At 38.7% G+C, this 16,676-nt stretch overlaps 1 protein-coding gene across 8 annotated transcripts in view; it reads left to right on the top strand.

Moving 5' to 3' along the window:
- Positions 1–16,676, top strand: part of elavl4 (ELAV like neuron-specific RNA binding protein 4) — a 99,077-nt gene that overhangs the window by 26,449 nt on the left and 55,952 nt on the right. The gene's annotated exons all lie outside the window — the stretch shown is intronic.

The raw sequence follows: 16,676 nt of genomic DNA, 5'->3' as shown, positions 1-16,676 counted from the left end.
CTGCTTGTTGACCATGACCCTGGCCACTAAGAGCTTTGCAGTTAAGTGAGGCATGGATGCTTAGCAGCAGCACATGATTGATGGTGGGAGAAAATGGTCCGGACAGATGGACATGAACAGAGAGCTTATACATCACATGCAACTGAAGAGAAGGTGAAAGAAAAGGCTGAAAATAGAAAAGAAGCAGTTAAAAGTCATCACTGTAGAGGGTGTGATTTGAGCCTTCTGATGTGAGCCAGTGGGGCGCCTGAGCTCTCACCTCACGCGCGCACACTCACACACGCGTACACACGCAAGGATAGCAACATGCAGTGACTCTATTACCCTCAGGCAGAACACGGTGAGCTCCAAGGTTACACATCAATGCTAATAGGATGGGGTGTGTAAGGAATTTATTATAGCGGCTGTGCAGCCAGCAAATATATGTGTGGTGAATTAAATGTAAGTGAAGATCAGAGAAACGTAAGATCATCATGTGTGTAGAGTCTGATGTTGGAAGATGATGATCCATAAAAGTCAGAAATATCAAGACCAAATATATGACGTGGTCAGATGTAGCATTGAGCCATATAGTAGAACCATCATTTATCACGAACATACAGCTAAAACTGAGATTTATAATAATAGAAAAGTTCTATGATGATGGTGAATTGTCTATACTGGCATGTAAGGTCATGAAAATCTCTTTTTTTTTCAGAGATTAAAAAAAGAAAGTAATATACTGTACATGTTCATATGGTGTGTAAGAGTCAACTCAAATTCAATTTAAAAGATGTGATTAAAAACCTCCTGCACAGTGGAACAGCCCCAGGATGAACACATCGTTCCTTTATGTTGGCCTGAGAAGTGGTAATTGTGTTAAGTGAGCATTGTATACATACACGTTCACAATCACAAGTTACAGTGGAGTTAATCACAGTCAGAGTTATGAGCAGAAGGAAGAGCACAGTTCAAAAAGAGGTCAGGGCAGTAGGTGTACTTGTGTTAATGTATCTTGTGTGGAGTGAGCGTGCGTGTGCGTGCAAATAATGTAGATGACTAATGTGTTTATTCACATTTGGATCACATTGCAGATATCCCCAGGTAAATTAACTCAATCTTGCAAAATGTGTTTGAAAATACTCTTGGCAGACACACAAAAACACTGTCGATTTTTAATTGCATAGTTACTGAGATAGATTTGTCTCAGGGAGGGGCAGACATGTTGTATGGAGCATATATTGTTTGAAATTGTCACTTTCTCATGGAAAAAGGTGAATGCTGTATTGCATTTCATCTTGACGATTGTCCAGCGGGTACTTCAGCGAAAAAATGTTACAAAATACCCAATAAACATCACGGGCATTGTAGTGTTCGAAACATCGTATACAGTCGTAACTGCATACTTCTTGAAGTTGTGTTTGTCGGTCCATCGTGTCTACCAATCCTGAGATTTGTGTCTTGCTAGTTTATTTGGAAAACGTTGCATGTTCACGACCGAGTATGGGCATAATAATCAATTAGTGGATTAGTTAATAGGTAAGAATTATGTCAATTGTGTGGAATAAATTGCTGATTAATTTCATACTATGGAGGCACAATGGGGTCCAGTACTTGCCTGCTACCAGCAGAGGCTCTGTTGATTCAGTCTCAGCTTGTTAAGTTTTGTTGAAATTTAATTTTGGAATCTGTACGGAAACACCACTCAGCAATGATATTCATTGATGAATTAATCATTACTATCCCCATACTTGATGGATTTATAGATTAATGTCCATTACTGATTATTTGCATTTTAATCATAGCATCCTTTACTTTTTGCCAAATACTGAATATATGTATTGTTTTTATGTATCACCAGATGGTTGAAAGGTTGCATAAATTTCCCCACTAGGTATTGCAACTATACTCTTACTGTTTTTATGTACTTGTGTTTAAGAATGCGAAGAGGAAAAGAAAATGAGAAAAAATGAGAGAAAATGACTCCATTGGGATACATTGTCTTCCTCTACTTCGGTGTATTCCTAAGTTTCAAAATGTTTCTTTTTTATGTATTAATTAAAAAAAAGTCTTCCAAAAATGTATGGAAGGTTTACTTTCCATACAAAATTATGAACCGGTGCATTTTTCTTTGTTTTCCTTTGTTTTCATTGTGTCTAACCACCAGTTCGGTGGCTCCTTGAAAAGGAATTGTGGAACAACTGTGACCTTTAGTAGAATTTAAATTAACTTGGCTATGTGATACGATCGAATTGTAAACAGCAAAATGTTTTAATTTGCCGTAATGTAATGATACTGTTATGCAAGAAGGTTTGGTTTGACTTTTTTTCTTGTTCATTTTACTTTTTTTTTTTTTTTAATTTCACAAAAATGTTTTTATTGACTATAAATGTCTGTGCCAAATGTCTTTGAACAAAGGCTGGATGGAAGCATTTAATGAGCTAAAAGCCTGTTTGAATAAGAAGCCGCTGTAACAATCTCTGTCCCAATTAGCACGCTTTGGTTTTTAAATATTCCTTTTGTGTGAAGACTAAACACACATGAAGACTCACAAAACGGTCACATTGAAAATTTAATAGGCTTCCACAGCGACATCCTTAATTTATTTAAAATGTTGTTTTTGTTTTTTTTTTTCCTTTTTCCTCTGCATTTTCAAAAAGCCAGAAATCTGAGAGGCATGGCAAGTCATTCTGCTGTGAGGGGAGCAGCATTCACAAATACTAGACCTAATTCCTTTGGCAGCAGCTCAAACTGCTACAGACAGACACATAATCAGCTGGGGAGCGTTAGCGCCTCAGCCCACTAGCAAACACAAGACCGAGCCCTTGTTGTGCATCGCTGCTTTTCAGAATAAATATCCCGATGGAAAATACAGTGGGAGGAAAGAGGTATTCATGTGTATATAGCTCTTTGTTCAGCAAAAGATACCGAAGAAGAGACGGAACGGCAGCTTTCTTAGCCACTTTGCTGCTCATTCTCTATCTCCCGCTCCTTCTGTCTCTCATCCTCCACTGTACGCTGTGTGTTTTGCTATTCATACAGATGTTTGGATTTGAGTGGCAGTTTCTCCCGAGACTGTGCGCACGCGGATGACTCGTCTCATCTGCATTTTGCATCCCAGGAAACAAAGCAGAGCAGAAAGCGACGTAAAGTATCAGCAGGCAGACAGGTTGTTTGTTGTGTGTGTGTGTATGTGTGTGCGTCATCTGTGTGTGTATTTGTGTGAGAGAGCAAGACAGACTGTGTGTGTATGTGAATGTGTGCGCCTATGTGTCTGTGCATGTTGTTTGGTTCTGGCAGCTTAACTGGCCCCTGAGCTGTTGCTGAATGATGTTTAAAGGACATTTCAAGGTTACGCTTTCGACAGGCCTCGCTGCCGCCGACATATTAAACATTCATGCATGTCTGTAGCCAGATGAATTATAGATTAAACATGAAACTGAACATGCTGCAAAATGGCACTATTGTGGTTGGTAATAGACACATTGCGGTTTACAAACACGGCGTCACATGACACATCCTAAGCTCGCCTTATCTCCTCTATTGCAACACAATAGCTCATCTTGTCAGACGTCATGGTCAAACAAAAGCTAACTACAGTGACACCCAGTAGAGCCAGAACATATGCCAAAAGCCATATGATCTTAATTTGGACCTAATTGTAGACCACTGTAAATACAACTACAGTGGTGCCTTGAAATATTTGTTTGATTTGTGCTTTGACCACACTTGTAAGTTGAATCTTTCCCTTTCCCTTTGAAATGAATGAAAATGCCATTCACTTGTTCCAGCCTTCCCCAAAAAAGCTAGCTTTTTGTAACGTGTATTTTAATGAGTAAAAATAGTTCACCAGAATATTTTATAAAAGCATACAGTAATGACATAATAAAAGTTAATTAAGTATTTGTGACACTGCTCCTCCTTGTGTGCTTGCCATGGCCATGCAGAGGCAGTATAAAACAGACAGATGGATATACTGTTCATTGAGGTATTAGGATAAATCCCACTTGACCTCACGGCAGTCCTTGCCTCTTTGCAGCAGCCAATCATGCAGTGCAGTGCAGTGGTGTGTGTTTCCTGCCTGCCATCTCAACTTCTCCCTGATATCCTCAGTACAGCACTGATATTAGTCATTCTATGCAGAGGATAGCGAGCATATGAGTGAGTAATGTTAAATTGTCTTTCAACATTTTTTGCTCAATCTGTTGCTTAAAGGGTAAAAGCACCGCTACATCAAGGCTAATTAGCATTAGCATTAAAATAAGTGGACCTTTCTTTAGGCTGATGCACGGCTGTTACACAAAGTGTACTTTGTAATTATCTTTGTTTAATGTTTAGTTTGATAGTCAACTTCAACTGGGAGTAGCATTAAACTTCTTGAAGCCTCAATAATATTTTCACTATTTGCCCAACTGCTCCTTATTGTAAAGTGAGTGTGTTGGGATTACTGCCAATTTAAAGCGCTTTTGTATCTCAATTCTACATTCACATGTCAAAGAAAAAAAGTCTGTATACATATTGGATTGAAACCATTTGTGACCCATCATGTCTATGTATATGAAGAAGCTGCAGGTTTATAAAAACATTCCATCAAGCATACAGGTATGGAGGTTATTGAATAAGACAGAATTATGTTTTTCCTTTTGCTTTTCTTTTCCTTTCAAAACTCAGAAAAAAAGACTTTAAAAAATGCAACATGACATTACAAATTTAGTTACATAAATATTTTTGCAAACATCAATATCAATCAATATAAAAAAATCAATAAATTGACACTGTACTGTAAGGAAAATGTGATATTGTTACTGTGGTGCCTTAAGACACGATTGACCAGACGTACAAGTTTTTGGAGATACGAACATCCATCCATCCATCCATAATCTGAGCCGCTTAACCATTCTTTGTATTCGTTTTTTGCAATGCAAAATTTGGAGATACCAGCACTGTCTGGTGGCAGTGAACTCAGCTCACTTCACAAAAAGCAGCAGTTTGGCAGATAGAGCGCAATTCCTCAAAAAAGAGGCTGCAACTGTTTTACGCCATTCCCAGTTAAGTTTACTGTCAAACTAAGCATAAAACATAATGTTGTTTATACAAAACAACCACATAACTGCATCAAAATCTGATATCTTAATGCTAACACATTATAGAAAACATCATAGACAGTCTAATTAATAGCATTAGCGTTGTAGTGTGAGAAACCCTTTCAGCAACGTATATTTGAACACAAACTGATTACATATTGAGTATAGACAGATAATACAGTATGTCACTACTCACAAGCATTGATTCTTTATCCAATGCAGATAACAATTAATAATACTGTGGCTTGCTGAGGAGCTGAGAGGTCGGCGTTAATCCATTTGTCCGTATTATGTTGCCCCAAGGTGGCCAGGGCGCATACATTGAAAGAAGCGGCACAATGTGCATTGAATTGAAGCAAAAAATGTGGTTAAGATTATTTACACTGTATTTAATGTCATTTTGGTATGTTTTTATGAAGTAATAGATTATATAGTGCTGTTTCTTATTTAGAAATTGTTTTTGGGGGGTTGGGATCGAATGAATTAATGGCATTTCAACTCATTTCAATGTGGAAAGATTATTGAAGATATGAGTGTTTGGTTATGAGCGTGGTCACTAAGCAAATTGAACTCGATATCTCAAGGCACCACTGTATTTTGTTATACCCACCTCCTTCACATGCCTGCATTTTTACGTCATATTCCATTTGTAACTGATAAATTAAGAAAAAGGTCCAAAAATGCCCTTGAAAATTTCTATTGAAAAAAAAATCAATGATTGGTGCTTTTATCCGGAAATACACCAAATGTAATATAGAGTGTTCTTCCTTAGCCACAAACTCTACGACGTTTTGTACTTAGAAGCAACTAAACAGTGATCAAAAACAAGATCATTCCTCATTTTTTTTCAGAAAACAAGAAAAAAACCTCACAAACTTTGAAAGATATTGTTTTTACTTATTTAAAAAGACTATGTGATTACAAAAAGATTATCTGATTAGTTGTATTCTTTCTGCAGTTGGTATTTTGTTCGTAAAGTTAACTTGTATGCATATTTTTAGGAGTTAGAATGCATTTGTCTCCCCAAAAAAACATTTTTAATCACCATATGAACTGAGTTAAAGACTTTCCAGTGAGGTTGTTGTGTATTGCATGTGAACTAGCAAACAAACTAAAATTGTGGTTAGCAAGTTTGGTGGGTGCTGACGAAACGTTTTAATGCTTAGAATACTCTATTCCCTTTCTGAAGGACAGGAATATAATACTTACTACAGTGTACTGGATGGAAATGGGATTCCTATCAAGCCTAAAAAAAAAAAACGGCAGTACCTGCCAAGGAGATGTGCTGTGTCTGGGGATTGAGGAATGGTTGAGGTCAGTGGAAAAATAAATGCGAACTCGCTCATTGATGTGCAGTTCTCCACCATCACGTTGTCACATTGTGGCAATCAGCCGCTGCCTCCCGTACATCGCCTCTGTAGCATATAGCGCGCTATACGAACAGAGATAGTATCCTGTGGGCATTTTCAATTACCCCGCTCTGTACCGCAGTAGGGGGGATTAATCTGCTCGTTTGAATGCGCGCCACACTTAATGGTTTAGCTGGTCTGCCGCAGGCCTCGTCTGTTAGCTCTGATGGTATACATTTAAGCTATTGTGTCTTCAACTCTCTCTCTCTCTCTCTCTCTCTCTCTCTCTCTCTCTCTCTCTCTCTCTCGCTCTCTCTCTGCTGCAGTCAGAGCCATTTGTGATTGCACCACTCTCCCGTCAAGTTACAGAGTGAGATTAGATTTTCACACAAGATGTGCTCAGTATAAATTCTCAAGTCAAACTCCAAATTGATTGTGTAATGACTTGCACATGCAGAACATTTGAAAAAGTGACTATGTACCTCCAGGAGTGACTGAAAATTCAGGTTCCAACATATCTGACTGATGTAGTGCTATGGGTGTTAAAAATTCATGAAATGCTTTAATTTTAATGTGGCATTGTCAAGGTTTGAAGTTGTGACTGCTGTGACTTTTTCCTCAGATAGTACCCGGAGGCCTTCATTTACTCAGCTGCTGGGCCTATCAGGTGTCTATTTGAGGGAGGCATTTATTCGAGAACACATTTATTATTTGTAAAAACGCTTATGCAAGGGTGAAATTAGAGACTCAGCCTTGTGTGGAGAAGAAGAATATGAGGAGAGGCATTTTTTTTCCAAGTGTACCGCTGCATTTCCTTAAATACTCCCCAGAGGTGTGTGTGAGGGCAATTGCCAGGTGTACTAGGTGTCAACATTAAGGTTACATCTTTTTGAGGAAAGGCACTTACTTATTTAATTGGAGAACCATATTTGTTGCGGGAGCCATTCATTTATTTATCTGCCAGGTGGCAGCAGGTCAATTTGAAGGAAGTCTCTCTTTCAGGGAGGCATTTATTATTTGGAAAGGTGCCTATATGGATGGGTGAAGCGAGATGCCGCCTGCGTTGGAAAAATAAAACAGGTGTCTACGTACTGGATATGAGTAGAGGTGTTTAAGTGATGTAGTGCTATGGGTGTTTAAATTATTTCCTTCCTTATTTCCTCAAATAGTCTCCGTTTGAAGGAATTGACGAGCATTTGTTTGTTTTAAGTGAACTACCATGTTTCCACGTAGATTTCCGTTTTGGGAAGGCAGCTTTGGTTCTTGTAGATGATTTAACAGTATTTCCTAAATACAGTAGTTGTCAGAGGCATTCACTTATTCAACCGCCAGACATAACAGGTCTTGTTCGGAGAAGGAAATAGGTGTTTATTTGTTCCGGTGGCATACAACAGTTCTTGAAATAGTAGCCAGAGATGTTCATTCATTCAACCGACGTATGTACCAAGTCTGTTTGTAGGAGGCATTTATATATAGGAAGCAAGCACTAGACATGATGTTGTACTATTTCCGCTCAGGGAGGCGGACTTGGAGCTCAAATCATCTTTCCCCACTGAAATGAATGGAAATGCCACTGATCAGTTACAGCCCACAAAAAAACATCAACACTTTTTTTGTAACATGTTTTTCATTAAAAAAATAGCCTATCAAATGTGAACATAATTAAATATAATGCAAAGAATTAAACAACTTATGCGGCATTATTTCAATGCTTTGATGCCGATTGACCTTCTGGTATGTGTGCCTTGGCCACTAGGGAGCAGTATAGTGCAGACAAACATAATACACAAAGAGTTTCACAACTAAGTGAATCAGTTAACTGCAGGGGTACAAGTATCCGCCTTTGACGGATGCCCGTTTTGTCGGCGAAAAACGATAGACGGGAAACTTAAAATAGTCAAAAAAGCATAGTCGGAAGTCCGTATATGTAATTGTATTCTAAACCTTGTATGGAGGTCAGCTAAAGTGTTAAAAATTATTCAGTAAGTAAGCGGGATGTCTCTCTACCATGGCTGTAGTAACATCCTCCACACTTACAGAATAGTTTCCATTTATTCATTGACCCGTCACGCTGTTTACCCATTAAGACACAAGACAGACGGCTGTCCTTTTCCTTGCACCCATTTGATTATATGAGCTCCAGTTTAGAGCTGAATCAATAACCAGATTATCTGGCCCCACACACTAAAACAACAACAGCACACACTCCGACACTCCTGTGTCGCACTCTCGGCGACGGGATGAATTCTCAAGTACGGCGGTCGGTTGATGCCTGCGTGATTTAGCTCCATGCCTTTGCTGCAAGGCACACAGCCGCACACATATATAGGCGTGCTGTGTGTGAGATGCATCTGATGGGGGAAGGAGTGATTAGATTAGAAGGAGCGCTGCCTCTACTTAGCAGCCAGGCCAGTGTTCGTCTTTCACTCTCTCTCTCTCTCCTTCTGTGTGTGTAAGTGCTGTGCTGTAGGTTTTCTTCTTATCGTGCACCTCCAGGCTGTTTATAGCTTTGTTATAAATACCTGCTCAACAAAGCCAACATTAACACTTGCAGCCTCAAACCAGTTTTAATTGGAACACCTGCTATGAATTTAACTGAAAATTGCTATTCAAGGTGTTTTAGGCGAGTTTGTTTCTCTCTCTCTCTCTCGGGAACGTTATATTACAGGCAGCAGTTATTTTGTTCATCAAGGACTTTCCTTGCTCTAATGCACAGTTTTGCACTCCTAATATTGCATAGCAATGAACTCTCGAGCACACTAGACCAGCATTAGGTACACTTTCAGTTTAATGATCCAATGAAAGAGCTGTTTTGAAAAAATGGCTATTACAATACAAAAATGATAATGCCATCACAGATGTATTCATATTGTGGTTTAAAGGGTACACCAGTTTAAAACTGTAGTGTATCATAGTGAGAGATGCTTCTAATATTCATACTGAATCATTTAGTAAGATGAAATATAATAAACTACCACCATGGTTACAACTGCAATCAGGACAGAGTAGAATAGCTCCAAGGATAGAAAATCCAACCTTGGATTAGTACCGGGACACAATTTTACAACTCCATTCATACTGTACCTGCCTGAATTTTGTCATTAGAATTTGTGCATTAACTAATAAATTCAGAAGAGGCCAGAGAGAAATTTTGCACTGTTAACAAACGGCAGTAAAGTGGATCGATGACATGAATGGGAGCCAAATGTTTTTGTGCAAATCACTTAAGCTATTTTGGCCTTATCCTACTAACAAACAAGCACTTAATATAACCTTGTGGGAAGTAATAATAATTCAATGTAACAGTTCTACAGTATTACTCAAAACAGAACATTCTTATCTTTGTAAAGGAAGATGTTTTATTGGATCTAAAGATAGAGCTGTTTTATTGGATCCAAAGACCATACTTGTACATTTCATTGCATTTTACCAATTACAGGTTTGTTTCTGATGTGGCAGTATTTCCTATATTAGTCTAATAAACACTAGAAAACACAAAGACTTAGCATCTGAGTTAGCATACTTCAGATCTGATCACATGTAGCAGCCAGTTCTGGTAAAATTCCATTACAGCTTTAAACACAGTAACGTTCAGGTAATATTTGTGTCGACTTGGTGACGCCATCCTTGTGTTGTACTATATAGAATATTTGACTTTTGAGTCTGTATGGCTTTAAACGGTGGGGTCTGGACTGGTGAGTGATGTGGGCGTCAGGAAAAGAGAGTGTTGGCTGTTTAACCCATTGGCAGTCTGCATGCTCAGTAACTCGGCGGCTTGTGTATGACTGTTCTTATTGCACATTTGTTTTCTTACAATTTGCTCAATAAAGTGATTGAAAGTGCACTGACTTTTTGTAATCAAATTATGTGAGCTATTCGATTGATTGTTGTGTCTTTACGACTTGTAGAACAGTGATGCACTCCAACGTGTTGCACAATGGCTTTCACTGTCCCAATAAAAAAAAGGTTGTTTTGGTTTTCCCTATTCATGTCATGTTCACAATTGACCATACATGTTTTTTATAGCCACCTTTCACTTTTTATAACTCATAAACAACATCAAGAAGTTGAGCCTCTCATGTTGAATTAGTCGCATGTGATGCAATCAGTTGTATTCATAGGAAATTTCCAGACGTATGCACCAACTCCAAATATGCCCATTTTTGAAGTCTCCGTTCTGCAGGATGAGGGAATAAAAAAAATGTATTGAGTGTGTATTACTCTTTTATGTGAAATGAATATAAGCGTGATGAAGTCCTAATCCAGGCTGACAGTACTCATTCATCATAAACACGTTTAATTACTGAAGAGGCCCTCGATGTAAAACACGTGACAGCCCCACTAAAACTGTTAATGACATCGAATTAAAGATGGAATCCTGTAGGGGACGTGATAGTGATTTAGGCACTTCAATTTGCTACTATTTGCAACGTAAGGCCATGACAGCGATCACTCCCATTTGTCACACACACGAATGAAACAGAAATGCACGGCAGAGACATCTCATTGATTTGAGGGTGAAGTAAGATGGTTAATGTGTTTCGTGGGGGGAAAATGGCTTTGCTAGCGGCTCAGGGAAGACCGCTGTGTGGATGATGCCATGTTGCCATGTTGACGGGCAGCCCGGGAGTGGATGGAGAAATCGGGGCAAGGGCCATCAGGCGGGAGACTGCTTCGAGCACAGGAGTGAAAACAGGGGACCTTTGATGAGAACCTGAGAGGCCAGGTCAGGGCTGGGGCGAGGGGACGGGGACTTGTGCTGCCAGGCAAATCCTGGCTTTCATTCAATTCCTCTTCCAGCACCCTCCTACCCCCCAGCCCCCCCCCCCCCCCCCCCCCCCCCCCATGCCTCAGGCTGTGGCCATACAGCCAGGCAGGTGTCCAGCTGATCTAACACCCCCACAAGGGAGGAACTTTAGTGCACCAGTCACTCTAGCTGCACAAATTGAAGTGTCATCTCTAGAGTGAAGATGCTCACCAATTTTCTGCATGCGTTGGTACAGATTTGGAATTCAGCCAGTGGACAAATGTCCTCAGCAAAGGAGAATGTAAATCTTTGAGTCTGTGTTCTGGCTCGAATGTGTGTGTGTGTGTGTGTGTGAAAGAGTGAGAGAGACGGAGACAGCAGATATGAATAGATCACTGCAGGTCGTCATCGTCCTTGTTGTTCGCCGTTAATGAAATTGGTAGTGATGTTTTACCCACTCCTCAAATAGCCAACCTGATTAAATATGTATCACTCCAAAAATAAGGTTAACACATTGACTCATTTTTATTGCACAAAGGAGTATTATGGCCACACAGAAAATGTCCCAAATACATATATACATACATATACATATATATATATATATATATATATATATATATATATATATATATATATATATATATATATATATATATATATATATATATTACATAAAATACAATAAAGTCATATTTTTACGTGGAAAAAAAATCAGTAGTCCTCATTTTATGTTAATAGAGTTGTTTATTGAGAAGTAATTGGAATTCCAGGTGACTGCAATTGTAATAATATGATAAAATTGGTCAATTTATTAGAAAAAATTACAAATTGTAATTTTACAACAATAAAGTCAGAACATTATGCAAAAAAACCTGTCGATATTCAGCAATGAAAGCCTATTATTTGAAAACTGTGTCTATGGTTGTTACATTATGGTAGTAAAGTTGTAATTTTATGAGAACATAATCATAATATAAAGGGAATAAAACTCCTAACATTATGACAATGAAGTTGTAATATAATGACAAAAAGTTGGAATTTTAGATAAATAGAATAAATTACGCTTTTTTTTTCCTGGAACAAAGTGCTCAATTCATGAGGAAAAATTAAAAGAAAAATATAAAAACAAAATTGACATTTTATGAGAATAAAGTTGGAATTTTACATGAATAAAGTCACCGGTAGTTATTTTAAAGGCATAATATAAAGTAAATGAAAGTCTTAACTATAAGAATGATGCTTTATGATGAGAAAAGGTCATGATTTTATATAAAGATGTAGCCTGATAACATGAGAATAAATCAGTAATTTATAAGAACACATTGGTAATTTTATTAGAAAAAGCAAAAAAATAGATTCAAGAATAAATTTGCAATTTTATGATCAGATACCCATACGTGCATTCGGATAAGGACTGTCACGTTACACTCAATAAAATAAACCTAATAAAAATAGCCGACATTGTTTCGAAAGTATTGAAATAATTTTCTATAGAATTTTACTCTTTTCTGAAGTGTGGCACTAATTCCCCATGGTAATATGACAAATACAAATCTTGAGCAAACCAAATGAGCTATTGATAGAGACCCTGTCTGTTAGACCCCTTGGGCAATCTGCTGCATCCTGTCGTGGCGTGACCTCTGACCCATGCAAGTATGTGCTGATTACCCAGGAGCTGTGAGGGGGTGTTGGAAAGCAGCATCGATCTCGCTGAAAGTCTGAATCGTCACAAGAAAGAAGAAAAACGACAGTGGGAGTCATGCCAAAGTTAAATGAAAAATTGCTTAGATACACATCTCGCATCTTCTGGAACATTTATTATTCCGAGTCACACAGATTGAAGAGAGGCGGAGGAGAAGAATCCATTTGGTAAAGTAGATGCTGATCGATGAGACTGGAGGCAGGCCGGTGAGAGTGCAACAAAGGAGCAGGCGTGTGTGTTTGTATGTATACATCTTGGTGTGTGCGTGTGTGGGGGTGTGTGGGTGTGTGCGTGTGGGTGTGTGTGTGTGTGTGTGTGTTTACGTATCCCAGATTACTTTCGCCAATTGATCTAGCCCAGTATCCATGACCTGCAGGACATTTTCAAGCTCACAAGACGCTGGTGAAGTTAGAAGCAGAAGAAGAAAGGCATAGGAGAGACACAAATAAAATCGGATGCATAGAAGTACATATGCGGGAAGTGACTCTGGTGCTGTGCTGGTTGTTGCTTGTTTGAATCTCTTGTTTTCACTATGATGGGAACTTGCATACATTTACAATATGTACTGTAAATAAAGTTTAGCACAAGTTCAAAACAGCAGTTTTAACAAACACAGGCAGTAAGTTCATGTGAATTACAATTCAAAATATCAGATTTATTATATATGAATTTTGGGGGGTTTTATAAGTTAGGTTTATATTTAAATAAAAGCAAACGAATCACAAATTAATATGAAAGACAGTTCATTTATCTACTTCAATTTGAAATGTTAACTTGCCTAACACTTTGACTTGCAGTCTTTTAAGGTTTACTACAAGAATTTCACACATTTCTACCAAACAAGTGTGGCATGAGCACAAATCAGTAAATCATACATCAGATTACCAAAATGCAAAAAAAAAAATCTGTGGCTTTGTCACTTCTACTTCTCATGTTGCATGAAACAATAATATGTAAACATGTGGACTGCACTTCTTAAGCACTGAACTTATCTTGACACTATATGTGAGGGAAAAAAAACTAGGAACCATCCAAAATTAAGCAGTTCTGTTTTTTCTTTCAAAATTGCAGCCTTTGTGATTTGAAAATTGCATTCTACTACATTGTGATTTCAATTGAATTTGCTTAATTATTCATCATTCGCATCATTCATTCACTTTAAAGGGGCTGACTTGGTGAGTGTTTGTATTGTTGTTTTGAGTTTTGTGTTGAGCTCTTTGTTCTGGCTGTGGCTGTTATGAAAGCTCTATATAAATAAAGTTTAGCTGAGTTGAGTTTTTTCTTGGAATCCAAATTTTGCCCCCCACCCCCAAAAACGACTAATCAACAGCTTGTGAAGGGAAAGGCTCGTAAGTTGTACCACTGGAAATTGCTCAACCAGTTTGAAAATATGACAATATGTTTTTGGTGACCATTTTAGGCACTGAATTCCACAGATCATGTTTGTGGAGTCTGCGCCTATTGACGGAAAATATTCCTTTGCAATAAAACAGTTGCCCAGCATAAGGAAGCGGCATTATCAGACACAAGATGGTGAGACAAAAGTCTAGCGAGTCAGATGGTTGCACACTGGCTCCATTTTGTAGCTGCCAAGCAGTGTGTCTGTCAGCAGAGAGCTCCTGCAGTATCCTGTCTACTCTGCATTCTCCGCAGCCTCCATTCTTCCCGGCCAAGTCAGGCTACATCGATTGTCTGAGCTTTGCGAGGCTAAAACAGAGGGAAGCTCGCACTGGCTCAGCACTCTCGATGGTACGCTGCTGCTTTATGCTGTAAAAGCTGCAGTGGCGTGACAAAGGTCAAAATGAGATGAGACGACTTAGGGAATTGTTCACATAACTGTCCTAAGTGAAATATAGTTATGAGAGAGTATTACATTAAAGGGGGCGCTTTGGAAAAATGGATTCATAAACAGTAAAGCAAAGATAAGTTTGTTCCATTAGTATTTTGGACTGCCAGACAAATACAAATGCTTCCCTAGCTGGAGGCAGACTGCAGCGCCCAGACACCACTAGCCAGGAGTCCAAGGAGACAGGAAGCACTTTTGCGGCATCAAATATTAATGGCCCTATAGAGTGTATTGATTATATAATAGGTTTTCCCAGCATCTGAGCACAGGCTGAAATGTACTCCCTGAATAATTGAAAATGTATCCATGAGCGGATTTCCATCTAAATGGATGCTGAATGTAAATTGCACCTTTATTTGAGATTTCATCCAAAGAAGCATGCATGGGATGAATGTGAGGAGGGTGTGAATATGATGGATGAAGTTGCATGCAAGTGTGTGTGTGTGTGTGGGGGGGGGGTGCGTGTGTGCGTGTGTGTTGTATGCCTGGCACTGTTTGTTTTAACGAATGGTTGAGCATTGACTATTGTGCACTGGCTGATATTCTGCTCCGGCAAATGGAGGCTCACATACATCTGCTTGCTGCTTGTTACATGCGATCACCACGTGTGTCGACGCTGTGATGACGCTGCACTGTCTGCTTGTCGCGGCACGCATTGCTTCACCGCACTGACATCGTATGTGAAGCGACAGCTTTGCAGGATGAGTGAAAAATGCTTTTGATGTTCACCTCTGTCTAACGTTGCCTTCTTTCAGGGTAGCTTTTCTGCGTCATATTTAATAGATGCTCATGTTAGCATGCAGGGTGTGCAATAGTCTGTGTGATGCAGTTTTGTCAATTCTAAGTGCATGTTTTGGTTTGTAATTGTTGTTGTAGTTTAGCTACCTCGACAAAATTGCACGATTGTTGCAAAGTTTGGTGTTTGAGCTTCTAGCTATCCCAATATAGACTTAAGATTGTTTAAAACACCAGAATAACAACAGCCAACAAAGTATTACAGTGGAACCTCCAATACAAACGCCGCTAAGGTTGTAAAATTTGGAAACTGATTAAAATTTTCCGGGTCAATTCCACTTCAAATGAATGCATGAAGTCAGCATATTGTGAGAAATTTTAACGAATTTTGCAAGATGTCGGTCTTCCATTAGACCTCAAACGATTAACTCTACACATTTTGCTTTCTAATATAGCATTTTGAGACAGAAGAAAAATATTCACTTCCAGTTATGTACATTCAAAGCTGCAAAACTTTATGTAGCTTGTTGTGTATGACTTTAGCCTCTCATGCTAGGCGCTAGTTGGCCATTGATTGGTTGGGTGAGTGATTTAAGAAGTGCGGTCCACGTTTACATATCATGTCTCATGAAATGAAGTGACGTGTAGGAAGTGGTAGAGCCACAGGATTATTGTTTATCGTTCTGTATATGAAATTGAGTGGTCACAAAGTCCAGTCCAGTCCACATTTACGTCATGTTTCATGAAACAACGTGATATGTAGGAAGTGTCAAAGCCACTGTTTTGTTGACATGATTGTTGTAAACTGCACTTGATTTTGTGCCTTTATAGTATCATACTTGTGTTTACAACACACCTGTGAGGCAGAGTTAAGTTGTCGTGGTGAACGGTTACCAACCATATCAAAATTGCTAATTGTACTAGATAAACTGTATGTACTCATATGAATTAATGCTTAATTTGCCTTTACCTCAGTATTATATAATGCATACCAGACCTAATAAAAAAAAAATTGCAAGTAGAGTTGTTCAGCCCTATTACTAATGTACAAAGTATTTACTTAAAATATGTTTTGAACATCGCATCCGCTCGCTTATGGGGGGGGGGGGCCTCATTTGTAGGGCTTTTCACTCTCACGAGAATGTGATGTCTCAGCTAATTCCTGAGCACTTCATATGCTAAGAAAACCATAGAGTTAATAAATATTCAGCAACAACAAGATATATGTATT

This window comes from Filicampus tigris, chromosome 12 (assembly GCF_054856515.1).
Source record: "Filicampus tigris isolate MCC_2025a chromosome 12, RoL_Ftig_1.0, whole genome shotgun sequence".
Lineage (NCBI taxonomy): Eukaryota > Metazoa > Chordata > Actinopteri > Syngnathiformes > Syngnathidae > Filicampus > Filicampus tigris.
The sequence above is the reverse complement of the archived record's forward strand: the minus strand, read 5'-3'. Positions and strand labels throughout refer to the sequence as shown.